A 14,149-nucleotide genomic window follows, 5' to 3' on the forward strand; every position below is an offset into this window, starting at 1 on the left:
AACTTATAATGAAAAATACAAATCAGCTATGTATTTATAAAGTCTGATAGTATAATTAAATATTCATTTTGTCATTTAAAGAAAATCAAGTAACGATAATATTTGGCAAAAAAACTACAATAATAATTAATTTGATTTCAGAATATTGATTTCATTTTAGAATGATAAGATTGCAACAACAATAAAATAACGGTAATATTTTTTAGTAGTATAAATAGAGTTTAGTACGAAATTACTTATAGGAACATGAAAGTAGTTGTATTATGGATTGTAATTAGGGTAATTAAGTAATTATGGTGGTAATTAAAATCAAAAACAATAAAACTGTTTACAGTAAATAAAAATATAGTCTAATTTCTTCATGATCATAAATATTTAAAAAAAAATTCATTGAAATAAAAAATCAATAATAAATCAAAAGTTGAAATAAATGCTAATGACACAACATATATTTAAAATTTTATTTGATATATTTTTATATAATAAATAAATTAGTAATAAGTAAATGAATAATCAAATAGAATAGAATTTAATAACATATAATTATATACTGAATTTGTGGGCAAAAGACAGTACGCAATATCACTCATTTCACCATCCAACAGTGGACAATCACTTTATGAGCTTTCTCCATTTTGCCCTCAAACGGTCTTTTTTTTATGCTATATAAGTAGGACTTGAAGACTTGAAGAAAAACAACGAGACTAACGAAGAAATATACAAAAGAGCTGCTAAACTTAAAAAGTTATCATTCTTTATACATAATTTTTCTTTAAGTATTTGTTTATCATTTGTGTAAAATCTGCTTGTATAGAAGCAACTTGTAACACAAAAAAAATATTATTCAAACTGTTTGTTTGATTCCTTAAGGAGATTAGGGTATAGTCGGATCCTTGAGAAGACAAAGAAGGTTATTCTTTATGAGTCCTTTAGGAGACTAGGGTATAGTCGGATCCTTGAGAAGACAAAGAAGGTTATTCTTCGTGATTATTATAATATGTTGATTATAGTGAATTAAGTCCTTGTGTTTAAAGCAAAATCACCTTGGCGGATGGACTGGAGTAGCTTTGAGTTTCAAGTGAACTATGATAAAAATACTTATGTTTTTATCTCTTTGTTATTAACTATTAAGTGATATTCTTGAGTTGGTAAAATATTTTTGTTTTGTAAAACCCAATTCAAACCCCCAATTTCTTGTGTTTTTCATGCCTCACACATAACTTAACAGGATGATATGGACTATTTTTAAGGAAGTCAATGTTAAGTGTCGCAAAATTGTTTGAAACATTGGATTTAATATATATAAATAGATTATAAACATTCAAAGCAACCAAACCACAAGAAATTTACTCCTTTTTAGCTAATCGAATAGAAAAAAAAAATCGGTAATCATACTAATCCTAGAGGAACAAGAATTTTACTACATGATATAGGATGTGCATTCACGACATATCAAGTTTTTCGCATCGTTGTATGAGACTTTTCTGATATTGATTGTTCTTTTCCATCGTTTAGACTAAAAATTATGATTTTTTTTACCAAATATACTCATTATGTATTGTATGTGAAGAGTCTGAAGTCTTGGTGACCATGTTGAACAAACGCTGAGATATAAAGATATTTTCATATAAGACACAAAGAACGAGCGATGGTCCAGAGTCACACTTTAAAGGATTATGCCTCCCACAAACAATACGAAACCATATTCTAGTATCACATGTCTTACTATGGGTGTTAATAACTTCGAGATAAATCCTCTATGTTGTCCATGGTATAGCATAACCAGTTTTTTGGTTCACCAATATGTGACTCGAATTTAAATATGTTAATTTTTCTTGAATAAATGACACCTTGAAACTGAATGGAGCAACCAATGATTCCTTTGGCTACACTTTCAACCCTCTAATTCCATTACTACACTAGATTAACTAAAAATCACTTTTTTGGCTAAATATTTTTCTCATAGTAAAACAGCCCATTTAAAAAATAAGATTACAAGTTTTACTCAGGAGGAATGTAAATCTCTTTATGAAACATGAGAGGGATTTAAGGAAATTTTAAGGTTTATACCATCATCATAAGCTTGAGAAATGGCTCGATGACCCTAATGAAAAAAATGATAATGCTAATGAGGAAATTGAAAAAATTAAGCCAACTAATGAGATTGTAGAGGAGGAAAAAGAAAAACCTTGCGTCTTTCTTCCACCATACAAACCACAAATTCCATTACTACAAAGATTTCTAAAACCTAAGATAAAATAGCAATTTAAATAGTTTGTGGAGTTGTTAAAAAACTGCACATCAATATCCCTTTCATGGAAGTCTATTTCAAATATCATCATATGCTAAATTTTAAAATAAAAATTGTCAAATAAAAGAAAATCAGGTGAAATGAAACAAAACAGTGATTCTAATTGGAGAATGTGGTGCCACAATTCAAAATAAATCGCCTTCCAAACTCAAATGTGGAAACATGTTTGATTGGGAATACAACCCAAGAGAGAAATAATGGACAAGTTGATGGATGAAAATCCTACCATTCAAAGCCAATATTTTGAATTGCTGATCATGAAAGATTCAACACGCCTCTAAGAAAAAACCCCAAAGGTAGAACTTAAACCCTTACTAATAACTCTTAGGTAAAAATTTATTGGTAAATTTTTTACCTTACATGTTATTGTTAATGTTGAATCAAATGTTAAGGAAACAAAGAAACTACTTGAGGTTCTCAAAAGGTAGTTTAAGGCAATTGAGTACACTATTGAGAATATAAAAAAATGGATAAGTACTTCTATTTGCTTAGAATATTGCTTGCAGAAGACTATAAACCCTATAAACAACATCAAGGGAGATTGAACCATAATATGAAAGAAATAGTGAAATAATACGTACTTTAACTCCTAGATACAGGGGTAATAGGACAAATATATTAACAATCATCTATATCCTCTAATTCTTTAAAAAAAATGCTCCTCATCTTTATGACCAAGAACGAAACAAGATGATAAATAATCATCAAAGTTAGACTAAAATAATTACTTTAATCATAGCAGCTGAAACTTGCTTCCAAAAGTTAAAGGTTATAAAATTATAGAGAAGCTTGGTCATTAATATAGTTGGTAATAACAAAACAAGTTTCTAAGTCCTAATCACCCGGTACAATTGCAATTAATAAATTTCAATTATAAAAGAAAATTTCAATTATATTAAAAAAATTAATAAATTTTACAAACATCTCAAATTAACAAAGTACATTAAAGTACCAAAATAATGTCATGTAAGACAGCAAAGAACCCATAACATATTATATGATGAAAAATTTGTCTAAGATAAAATTAGCTTCTAATTTTTTGTCTCTTCAATCTTCGTTTGTGTATGAATTTAGAAAATTTATTTGATCAAGAGAAATAGAAGCATCTGTAACTTGTAGAAAATAAAAGAAAGTAAATTACTAACTAAATTTAATTGATGTTTTTTTAATATTCAAAATATAAGTTTGAAGTGTAAAATAAAATATATTTGTCTTAGAGCTCATAAAATATCATTCACATATTCTAAATCAAATCAATTTTGAATGACAACACATTTATGTGCCACACACATAGACACATACCAAATTATAAAACCAATCAATGATTAGTTTTTCTTTGTTAATTTTTTTATATTTTTGTTTAAGAATTGTAAAAAAATTATTTTAGTTAAACCGTCTAAAATAGTTTAAACCGATTTATAACTTTAAATTTAATTAATTAAATTGTTTATAATTTGTGGTTAATTTATCATTCAAATAATTCAAGTTCTTTTTAGTTCGGTGCATTTGGATTTGAATATATGATTCAATTAACTATATTTTGTACACAACAATGTTATGCTTACACTAAAATCACACATTACATTGTATGCACTGTTCACGAATACTGCGAACAGTAATATTTACGTGAACAGTGCGTGAATAATACATACTCAGTGATATGTGAATGTTACACATGGCGGTGAACAATACTGTACAATGCATGAACAATGACATTTTAATAGTAAATAAAGTTGGTTAATGCAATATAAAAAATCGATTAATGAAGTGATGAAGTTGGTTAATAAATGTTTCAATCTTAAAAATAGTTTTTAGTAATAAACCAAAATTGATTTAATGAAAAATAAAAAGTTGGTTAATGAAGTTATAAAATTGATTAATAAATATCTATATATTAAAAATAATTTTGAACAGTCATTAAAATTGGTTAATACAACGTAAAATATTGGTTAATAAATTAATCACACAATCTTATATCTGTATCTCTTAACGAAAAAATAAAAAATATATATAATATTTTTACCGTATTAATGAACAATAAAACACGGTGTAGAAGTAGGAATTAGGTATAAGAATATATTTCTTTTTGTACACCCCTAACCTATTCCATGCCAAAAATAGCAGCTAAATATTTCCGCTTGCAAACGAACATGTAGGAACTGAAACTTGATCATTGAAGACATGGTTGTTTTCATTAGGAGCATTATGGTCAAGTGATCAACCTCAACATAAAGCTAATTTATGCCCCCGAAATAACACTACTTAGAAACATCAAACAAAAAATAACAATTCCATTACAATTACAATGCAACAAGGCGAACATGAGGTGATTGATCCTCCTTGAATTCTAATGACTACAACTAAGAAACAAATAAACAAATAAAGAATTATTACTTTTTTTTAATGGCGCAATGACCCATTACTAATATTACACTCTACTTTAGAGTTTGGACAATACTTCACACTGTTTATATAAAAAGAATACTTTGCCTTATGGTTTCATTTTCTAATTCTTCTCCATTTTAATAAAAAAAAGACAAAATATGTGTATCACACATTAATATAAAATAAACAGGTAGAAATATTTGTTATTAATAATTATACATAAAATATGAAACAAATGTTACTCACCAAATATAAAATATAAATTGTCATTGATAAGTATATACATATTTAGAATTATATTTATAATTAATACATAGAATAATGAAGGATAAAAGAAAATTATTGAGTAATATAAAATATACATTACAAATAATTGTCATCAATAGATAAAAAAAAAACATGGAACACTTATTTATAAAATGATACATAAAAATATGTGACAATTATTTTCCGTATATTGAAAAATGAGACAAGTTTGGACGTATAAATATATATATAAAAATAAGTAACAAATATTTATAACTAAATAATAAATAAAAAAGCAACAAAAAAATTGAACCTCCATCATAATAATTTGATGCGCATTTTCAAAAACAAAATAGAGATGTTTACAATGATTTTATTCCATCACTTCAAAATTATATAATTATTTGATGAAAATATATCATTTGTTTAAAAAAAATTGAAAAAGATAAGACTATCCAATATTTTCCTGCACTTTGTTTTACCCAACATCTAAAGACAATATTATCAATAATTTTGTCCCCTATAAAATTCTTGTTATTCTCATTCTCAAAACATCTATCATTTCTATACTTCCCAGTCTCATAAATGGTTTCCACAAAAGTATACTTAAGGATGTTAACTTTGGCTCCCTTGTTTTTGTCCATGACAATCATCCGCTTGATCTCTTCATTCAAAGTGCCAGGAGAATGATCAATCATAAGTTAGTCCAAAATGCACTTCCAAATTACATTCAACTCCCTACATTGGAAAAAGAGGCGAGTCATAGTTTCCCTCTCCCTGCAAAAACATCATTTGTCACCATTCAACATGTCAAACCTCATTAATATAAATTTTCCTCCAAATAACATCTTGTTGATTATCTGCTATCCCTGCATAAATCTTCCTTGTATGATACTTATTGGCATGCAAAATAGTACTCCAACTGTGATATTAGAAACAACACCTCTCATCTTTAGAATTGCTTTGAGGATCCATGAGGTATTGTTCTTAGCAACTATTGTTATAATGTTTTGATTTTTCACATAGTATCAGTGGATCCATTTGATCCAACTGTCAACTTTACCAATTAGATTCCACAGTAACTTGATAAGATTGGCCTTGTTCCAATAGTCAATATCAATGATGTTCAGACCACCTTGCCTTTTGGGGGAGCAAACTTTTTTTCCAAGGCTATGGGGGCTTTCCTGAACACTTTATCAGTACCAGACCAAAGAAAACCTATGCATATTGCATCAATCTTTTTTATCACTCTCTCGAGAAAAGGTAAACACCGCAACTAATAGTTGGTAAGGGCAAAAAGAACACTTCTAATAAGTTGGGTTCTACCTGCAAAATACTGCAACCTAGAACTTCAGTGGTTAATTCTAGACAGGATTTTCTCAATCAAAGGCATGTAGTGATTTATATTGAGCTTCCTACTGGTTAAAGGAATGCTAAGGTATTTGAAGGGAAGACTTCTCTCTAAGAAGGTTATAATGTCCTTAATCATGTTTTTCTCAACATTATCAACATTCCCAAAGAAGACTTTACACTTAGCTGGATTCACCTTCAGACCTGTTGCCTTAGAAAACTCTTCAAAAGCTTGCATAACCATCTCAACAGATGTTTGATCACCCCTAGAAAACAACAGCAAATCATCAGCAAAACTCAAATTAATAATGGCTAACTTTTCACATTTGGAATGGAAGGTGAAGTTAGGTTTGCTCCTAAGCTTTTGCAACACTCTCTGCAGATACTCCGTGACTATGACAAACAGCAAGAGGGAAAGGGGGTCCCCTTGCTTAATCCCTTTTCTAGCTTCCACCACCTTGGAGTGATCACATTGATTTGAAATTTATAAGAAACAATTCTCATTGTTATCAGAGTCCAGTTGATAAACTGATGAGGAAAATTTAGCTCCTTCATGATGGCCTCCAAAGCATCCCACTCTACTATGTCATAAGCTTCACTTGAAGCATGCATCTGGGAGCTCCATTCTTTGTAATGTAACCTCTTATTAATTCATAGGCCAACAAGATATGGTCATGCATGTTCTTTCTAGGGGAAAACTGCTTGATTGTTGCTGTATCTCGAAAAATGAGAACACGACGCTTGTGGAGCGCAATCGCACACTCGTGGGATAAGTTGAACAAAGTCGTCATAGAATTTTAATTATTCCCAAATAGGGAAAGGAAAAATATCAATAAAATCCCTAAAATAAAGGATAAGATATGGTCATCGCAACCAATATCAGGGTTCGGGAGTCGGTTACGTAAAGGGAAGATATTAGCACCATTCACGTTCATTGTACTCAACAGGAACCATTTAGTTAGTTTCGATTTGAATGTTAGCTTATGTTGGTTTCTAATCTTCTACTTATTCAATATGGAAAAGAGAGAAGAGAAATGTTTGTGAATTTTATTAATGAGAAATGACCTAAAAAGGTTTTTAATATTAGGGGGCCTGAAAGGGACTAAACCTAATTTTTGTATTACTGGACCTGACAAGATTTACAAATCTTGCTCCTATATATCTCCGGGTGCAATTGAGAATTCAAGACTTACGTAGTTTTGGATAGAAAATATTTGTTTGTTGGTCAATTTTAACAAAATCTATTTTGTATCAATCGGCAAAAGCATTACTTACCCAAAACAGGTGAGGAACGAACGTTTGCATCACATTGAATGGATTTACAAATCAACATTCACGAGAAAACACCACTTATCTCAACTTAACGATTGTGGATGAAGTATTGTTTGGCATCATCTTAATGCAAAATGTCTTTCGTTTATAAAAAAGGATTTTAAGATCGCACGACGGAGAAAAAAGAGTTTAATTGGTTGAATGTTTTTTATAGGTGAATGGCGAACGTTTGATGAGAACGAGGCCTAATTCTCGGGATCAATCATTCGGGGTTCTACCGGAATGCTAGATTCCGATGGTCCTTTTTCATTCGAATTAATTTAGAAAATTATTTGATGGACAACGAACGCTTGATAAGAATCAATTGTTCAAAGAGTTGCGCCATAATGCTTGATCTCATCGACTCTTATTTTGTCCAAGTTAATTAAAGTGTTTTGAGAAACGAAAGAAAAGAATGAACGGTCAACCCAAAACGCGTGGCTTGGGACCCATCATTCAAGGGTTTCCACCCGAATGTTAGATTCCAATGGTACTCTTCTATCGAGTTATTTTAAAAATAGAGTTTGACATAAACTTAAATGATTGAGATACAAACGATTTAATCATATTAAAAGGTATAACTTAGGATAGGACCAAAGTTTAAGGAATTAGTCATGATTTTTATTCTATTAACTAATCAACACATTACTAGATATTTATTTAATTATTTGTTGATAATATTATAACAATAATAAATAAAACTACAAAGAAATCAACATTATTTGAAAATAATAATTCTGTAGTGATTCAAACATTTAAAGAAAATAGCAAGAAATTAAGTTGAAGAAAAATAGAATTATATTATTTCTATGTCTAGTAAAATGAAGTGAGAAAATAAGACATACTTAATATTATGCATATGCATATTCTTTTACTAAAAAAAAAGTTTGATGATAAAACAATTAAATATTTTTTTCTTTTTAAAATATTAATTAAAAACAAAAATAACAAGAGAAAATAAATTAAACCTAACTCTTTCTTTTTATTTTTCTAATATAGTTTAAAAATAATAATAAAAATAACTAAATTAACTTCTTTTTTTTATATTTATATAACATAATCTAAAAATAATAAAGGAAAATAACTAAATCAACTCTTTTTTAAATTTTTATAACATAATCTTAAAATAATAATGAAAATAACTAAGTTAACTTTTATTTTTATATTTTTATAACATAATCTAAAAATAATAAAAGAAAATAACTAAGTTAACTCTTTTTTTATGATTTTTATAACATAATCTAAAATAATAAAAGGAAATAAATGAATTAACTCTTTTTTATATAACAAAATTTAAAATAATAAAAGAAAATAACTAAGTTAACTCTTTTTGATGATTTTTATAACATAATCTAAAATAATAAAAGAAAATAAATGAATTAACTCTTTTTTATAATTTTTCTAACATAATCTAAAATAATAAAAGAAAATAATTACGTAAACTCTTTTTTATGAATTTTATAACATAATATAAAATAATAAAAAAATAAGTTGAATAAACTAAAAAAACTCAAAATGGTTGAAAGAGAAAATAATTTTTATGATTTTTATCATAATATAAATTATTTTTATCATAATCTAAATAATTTTTATCATAATCTAAATGATAAAAGAAAATAATTAAATTAACTTTTTTTTATGATTTTTATAATTTATAAGATAATACAAAATAATAAAAGAAAAAAATTTGAATAAACTAAAAAAACTCAAAATGATTGAAAGAGAAAATAATTTTTATGATTTTTATCATAATATAAATGATTTTTATCATAATATAAATAATTATTATCATAATCTAAATGATTTTTATGATTTTTTTTATATTTTTAAAAGAGAAAATAAGTTGAAATAAACTAAAAAAACTCAAAATTTATTTCTATTTTATTTAATAGTAAAAAAGTTTCCTCTTTTATTTTTATTCATTATTATCTTGGTTAAAAATATATTGAAATAGTAATGAAAAAGAAAACCATATTTTTTTAATTTAAATATTTAAATATTTTTCTAAAATAAATAAATTAAAAATTGAAATCAAATGAAAATTTAAACCACATTTTTATATTTTTATTTTTACATATTAAAAACAAAGAAAATTTATTGACTAAATAATTTTAAAAAAAACTTGACTCTTCTCCTTTTCCTATTTTTCTTAAAGTACTTGTTTACAAAAATAAAACTATATATTATTATAAAGAAAAGAAAATAAAACTAAATTCTACTTAAAAAACAATAAACAATAATGGACCGATTGGGGTGGAATGCATGAGGTCCAAAGAAGACAACGCCATGTCATATTAGGTAGAGCCAACCACGATTTGCTCAGGTAGGTTCCTTAATCTCCTTCTGTTAGTCTATGAACACTAGAATCTGAATATTGCTGCTAAGCTCTTTTTAATGTTCAGTGTGAAGTTTTCATTTTTGAATATTGCTGCTAAGTTAGTGTATGAACTGTTAGGAACTAGTGTGTTGGATTTTCATTGATATGTTTGTGTTCTTGCGGTTTCTTTGTAGTGAAGAAAAGGAAAAAAATGACTCTTTTATTTTTATTTTTATTTTGAACTCTGATACGTCTCCTTTTTTTTTCCCTTGCTGTTAACAAACTTTTTACTTATATCCTTGTTTTTTAAGTTCCTCATATTAGGGTTTAGTGATTTATAAAATAATATTTTTGAGTTGATTCAAACCATGTTATCCTGATCAAGTTCTGCTGAATTTTTAAACTAGTGATAATATGTTCTTACTTATCTTGCAATTGACTTTGGTTCAAGTTATGTAACTAAAAAAATGCGCTAATTGTGTGTTATGTTATCATTACTTGTATATGACAAAAGGGGTTGTATGCTCAGAAAAACAGATGCAGCAGAAGATGGAAGAAGAAATAAACTTGTTGCAAACTTTGATATGTTTTTAAATGTTTCTCGTTATGTAACTTGTAACTAAAGACCTTTTTTTTGCTTAATTTTTTTTGTTTTTATAGTGTAGAAAGAAAAGGAAGAATAAAATAAAACTTATTTTTGAAATTTAAAATAAAAAAGTCTAATTATAAATATGGCAAAAAAATTATTTAATTCCAAATCAAATAATTATCATCTTTTCTTTTAAAAAAAATTGTCTCAATTTAAAATTATAAAACAAATTTTAATTGCTATTACTACTACTTCTAATCATATAATAAGAACCAAAAGTGATTTAGATGTAAATCAATTAAAACTTTTTGCTAACACTTAGTAAATAAGAATTAACACAAACAAAATCAAATAACACATATTTTGAAATGCAAGGTAAAGAACGATGATTTTATTTGTTTAGAAATCTATGATTTTATAAAAAAATGATGTAAAATCACATAATTATGTTTTTTTTTCTATCGGATATGAACTACCGAATTTTTGAAAAATCCAAAAAATTACAAATCATATTGAATTTATCAAAAAAATCTAGTGTTAATTTAATTTTTCTATAGGACTATCCGATATAAATTATCAGATCTTTTAAAAACTCAATAAAAATATACCAAATTTTTTAAAATCTAATAAAAACTCATTTTGAATTTTAAAAAATGCGATAAAAATGCAAAAATTTACTTCGTATCAGTAAAAAAAACTATCATAATTTTTAAATGTATTATCATTTTTTTAGTTTTACTGCTTTTTTGAATGCGGGTTAGTTTTTACCAAATGTTATTTTGAGATTGAATAAACGATTAGAATGACATTTTGGTCAATACAAAAAATAAGAAGTGTCAGGTATGGCTGGGATGGCCGGATAAAATCTCATTTATTATTTATAGCACCATTAACCAAAAGTAACTATTGACACATAGTTATGCCCAAAGTATTGTCATTGACATGAATTAGAGAACGAGAAATGTTGAAAAAAGAGAAGCACAAGTAAAATATAGGGCACCACGTAACTCCAATAACAAGAAAAATCACGCATCATTTGCATAATTAATTGTAGAATACATATTTTGACCAATAAAATTAAGTAGAATAGATTGTTGTGTTTCCCTATAAATACCGTACTTATAAATTCTTTCAACACATAATCAATTAAATAATTTTTTAAGCAACTTTATCACTTACTCATTCTATTTTAAAAATGGTATATTGGTTAGTTTTGAGAGTGAAGAGTGTTGGAACGATCTTAATATAACAAGATTCAATCACTTTTTTGATTGATTTAAGATTCTCGCTCTTCACCCATTACTCGAGTGACTCAACCATACATTGGTTGCAAGCCGATTCTCTCGCACAAAGATTTGAAGAGAGGAGATGATTTTAAAGAGAAAATATAAGAGAGAAAATTAGGGTTTTAGATAAGGGAAGAAAGTATTGAATTGAATGAATATTGTACTACTTACAAATGCAAGGTACCTCCCTATTTATAATGAAATTACTTGCACATCTCACAATCTCAAACTGACTAACTGTCTTCAACAAGCTGTTATTCAACTCTATCGAATACTTACTGCTTCGACTACGACTAGATGTATCCGACTCTCGATCGAGTACATGTAGAAACAACTACTACATATTATGTTCGACTTTCTGTCGAATACATGTGGATTCAACTCTGTCAAATTTTGTATATTACAAACATGCTTAACACAAAGAGTTACATATTTAACACATCACCTAATTCATTGTGTCTAGGCTATCTACATTCATCATAGTTCTCAATATCTTGAATGATTCCACTTGCACAACCATTGCCATGATGTCATTAATCTGATTCTCGGTTCTACAGTGTTCCAAGTTCAGCTTCCCATTCATTACTTGCTCTCTAAGATAATGGAATCTCATCTCAATGTGTTTGTTTCTTCCATGTGATATTGTATTCTTGACCAAATTGATAGCATACATGTTATCAATCTTCATGATCATTACTCCATGACTTTCACCTACAATCTTTTCGATAAGATTCACCATCCATATTGCTTAACATACACAAAGAGAGGTAGTTATGTACTCAACCTCACATAATGGCAGAGCTACAATTGACTCTTTTCTTAAGCTCTAAGCAACTAGTGCACCGCCTAGTATAAACACATAAGCAAGTATGGATTTTCGATCCTTGGTATCACCACACCAACTTGAGTAAGTGTATCTCACTAGTTCGCATCCCCTTCCTTCATCTTCTGTAGGAAACAAAATTCCATAATCTAGTGTTCCTTTGAGATACCTTAGTATCTTTTTTGTGGCTATAAGATGAAACACATTTGGCTTTTGCATGAACCTACTCACCATACCTACACTGTATGCTAGATTAGGCATTGTATGACAAAGGCATCTAAATGATCCAATGACTCTTCTATACTGAGTTGGATCAACTTCATCTTTATTTGGATCCTTTGTCAGCTACAATCTTGGTTCAACTGGTGTCGAAATTGTATTGCAATTTTCCATCTTAAATCTTAAGTACTTCACTTGCATATCTTCTTTGGTGCACCATCAAGCCTCTACAACTCATGTTGAGTTTGATACCAATGAAATATGGCATGTTACCCAAGTTAGAGATTTCAAATTAATTGCTCATATCACATTTGAATTCTTCGATCTCATTCTGCTCCATATTAATCATATCGTGATTCGTGCATATACGTAACAAAAGTTTGAATCTTTCCATGAGTCATAAAGCGAATTAGTTTCCTACTGCTTGAAATTTATATCTCTGTTCTTCGCTCAGTAAACTGAGTAGTGATGAAAAATATTTCTAGGATTTTGTCCTCCAATTCCTTCCAAGTTTGAATTGTTCCATTTAGAAGGCAAATCAACCAATCATTGACCTTTCCAATTAATGAAAACCCAAACAACTTCAACTTAATCTGGTCTTCAGTGACATTTGTTGGTTTGTACATTGAAGTTGTTTCGTAGAAGTGTGCAAGATGCTTCCATTGGTCTCTAATTGCATTTCCATCGAACGGGTTGTCTTATAAATCTGAAAGCACATAATTTTTAATATCAAAGTTAGTAGGGTCTACCGGTACAAACCCTCTCGAAACTTGTCCTTCATTGGTTCGTTTATAGTAATTCCCCATAGTTTAGGGTGGTATAGCTGCCATGGTGATTTCCTCTTCAGAGTCAGAAGAAATCAAGGTTAATCTTCAACTAAGATCCCTTTAGCTTCCCTGGTTTCTCTCCTAATAGCACATGCGGTTCTTTCAATTTTTGGATCAAACGATGTCAACACCAATCCTGAGTTGCGCATACACAAATAAGAAATACCTTGGTAGCATAATGATTATTAAGAAAGTAAAATAAAAATAAAAAACACTAAAAATAAAATGTTGCACAAACCTGCCTTGCATATCTTCTTTGGTGCACCATCAAGCCTCTACTACTCATGTTGAGTTTGATACCAATGAAATATGGCATGTTACCCAAGTTAGAGATTTCAAATTAATTGCTCATATCACATTTGAATTCTTCGGTCTCATTCTGCTCCATATTAATCATATCGCGATTCGTGCATATACGTAACAAAAGTTTGAATCTTTCCATGAGTCATAAAGCGAATTAGTTTCCTACTGCTTGAAATTTATAT

At 28.2% G+C, this 14,149-nt stretch overlaps 1 non-coding gene across 1 annotated transcript; it reads right to left on the bottom strand.

Moving 5' to 3' along the window:
- Window positions 1-1,976: 1,976 nt before the first annotated feature.
- Window positions 1,977-2,084, bottom strand: LOC127099160 (small nucleolar RNA R71). The gene has a single exon (XR_007793701.1). It is a non-coding gene; the product is annotated as a small nucleolar RNA R71 (small nucleolar RNA).
- Between the last annotated feature and the right edge of the window lie 12,065 nt (window positions 2,085-14,149).

The sequence above is a fragment of the Lathyrus oleraceus genome, chromosome 6 (assembly GCF_024323335.1).
Source record: "Lathyrus oleraceus cultivar Zhongwan6 chromosome 6, CAAS_Psat_ZW6_1.0, whole genome shotgun sequence".
Taxonomy (NCBI): domain Eukaryota; kingdom Viridiplantae; phylum Streptophyta; class Magnoliopsida; order Fabales; family Fabaceae; genus Lathyrus; species Lathyrus oleraceus.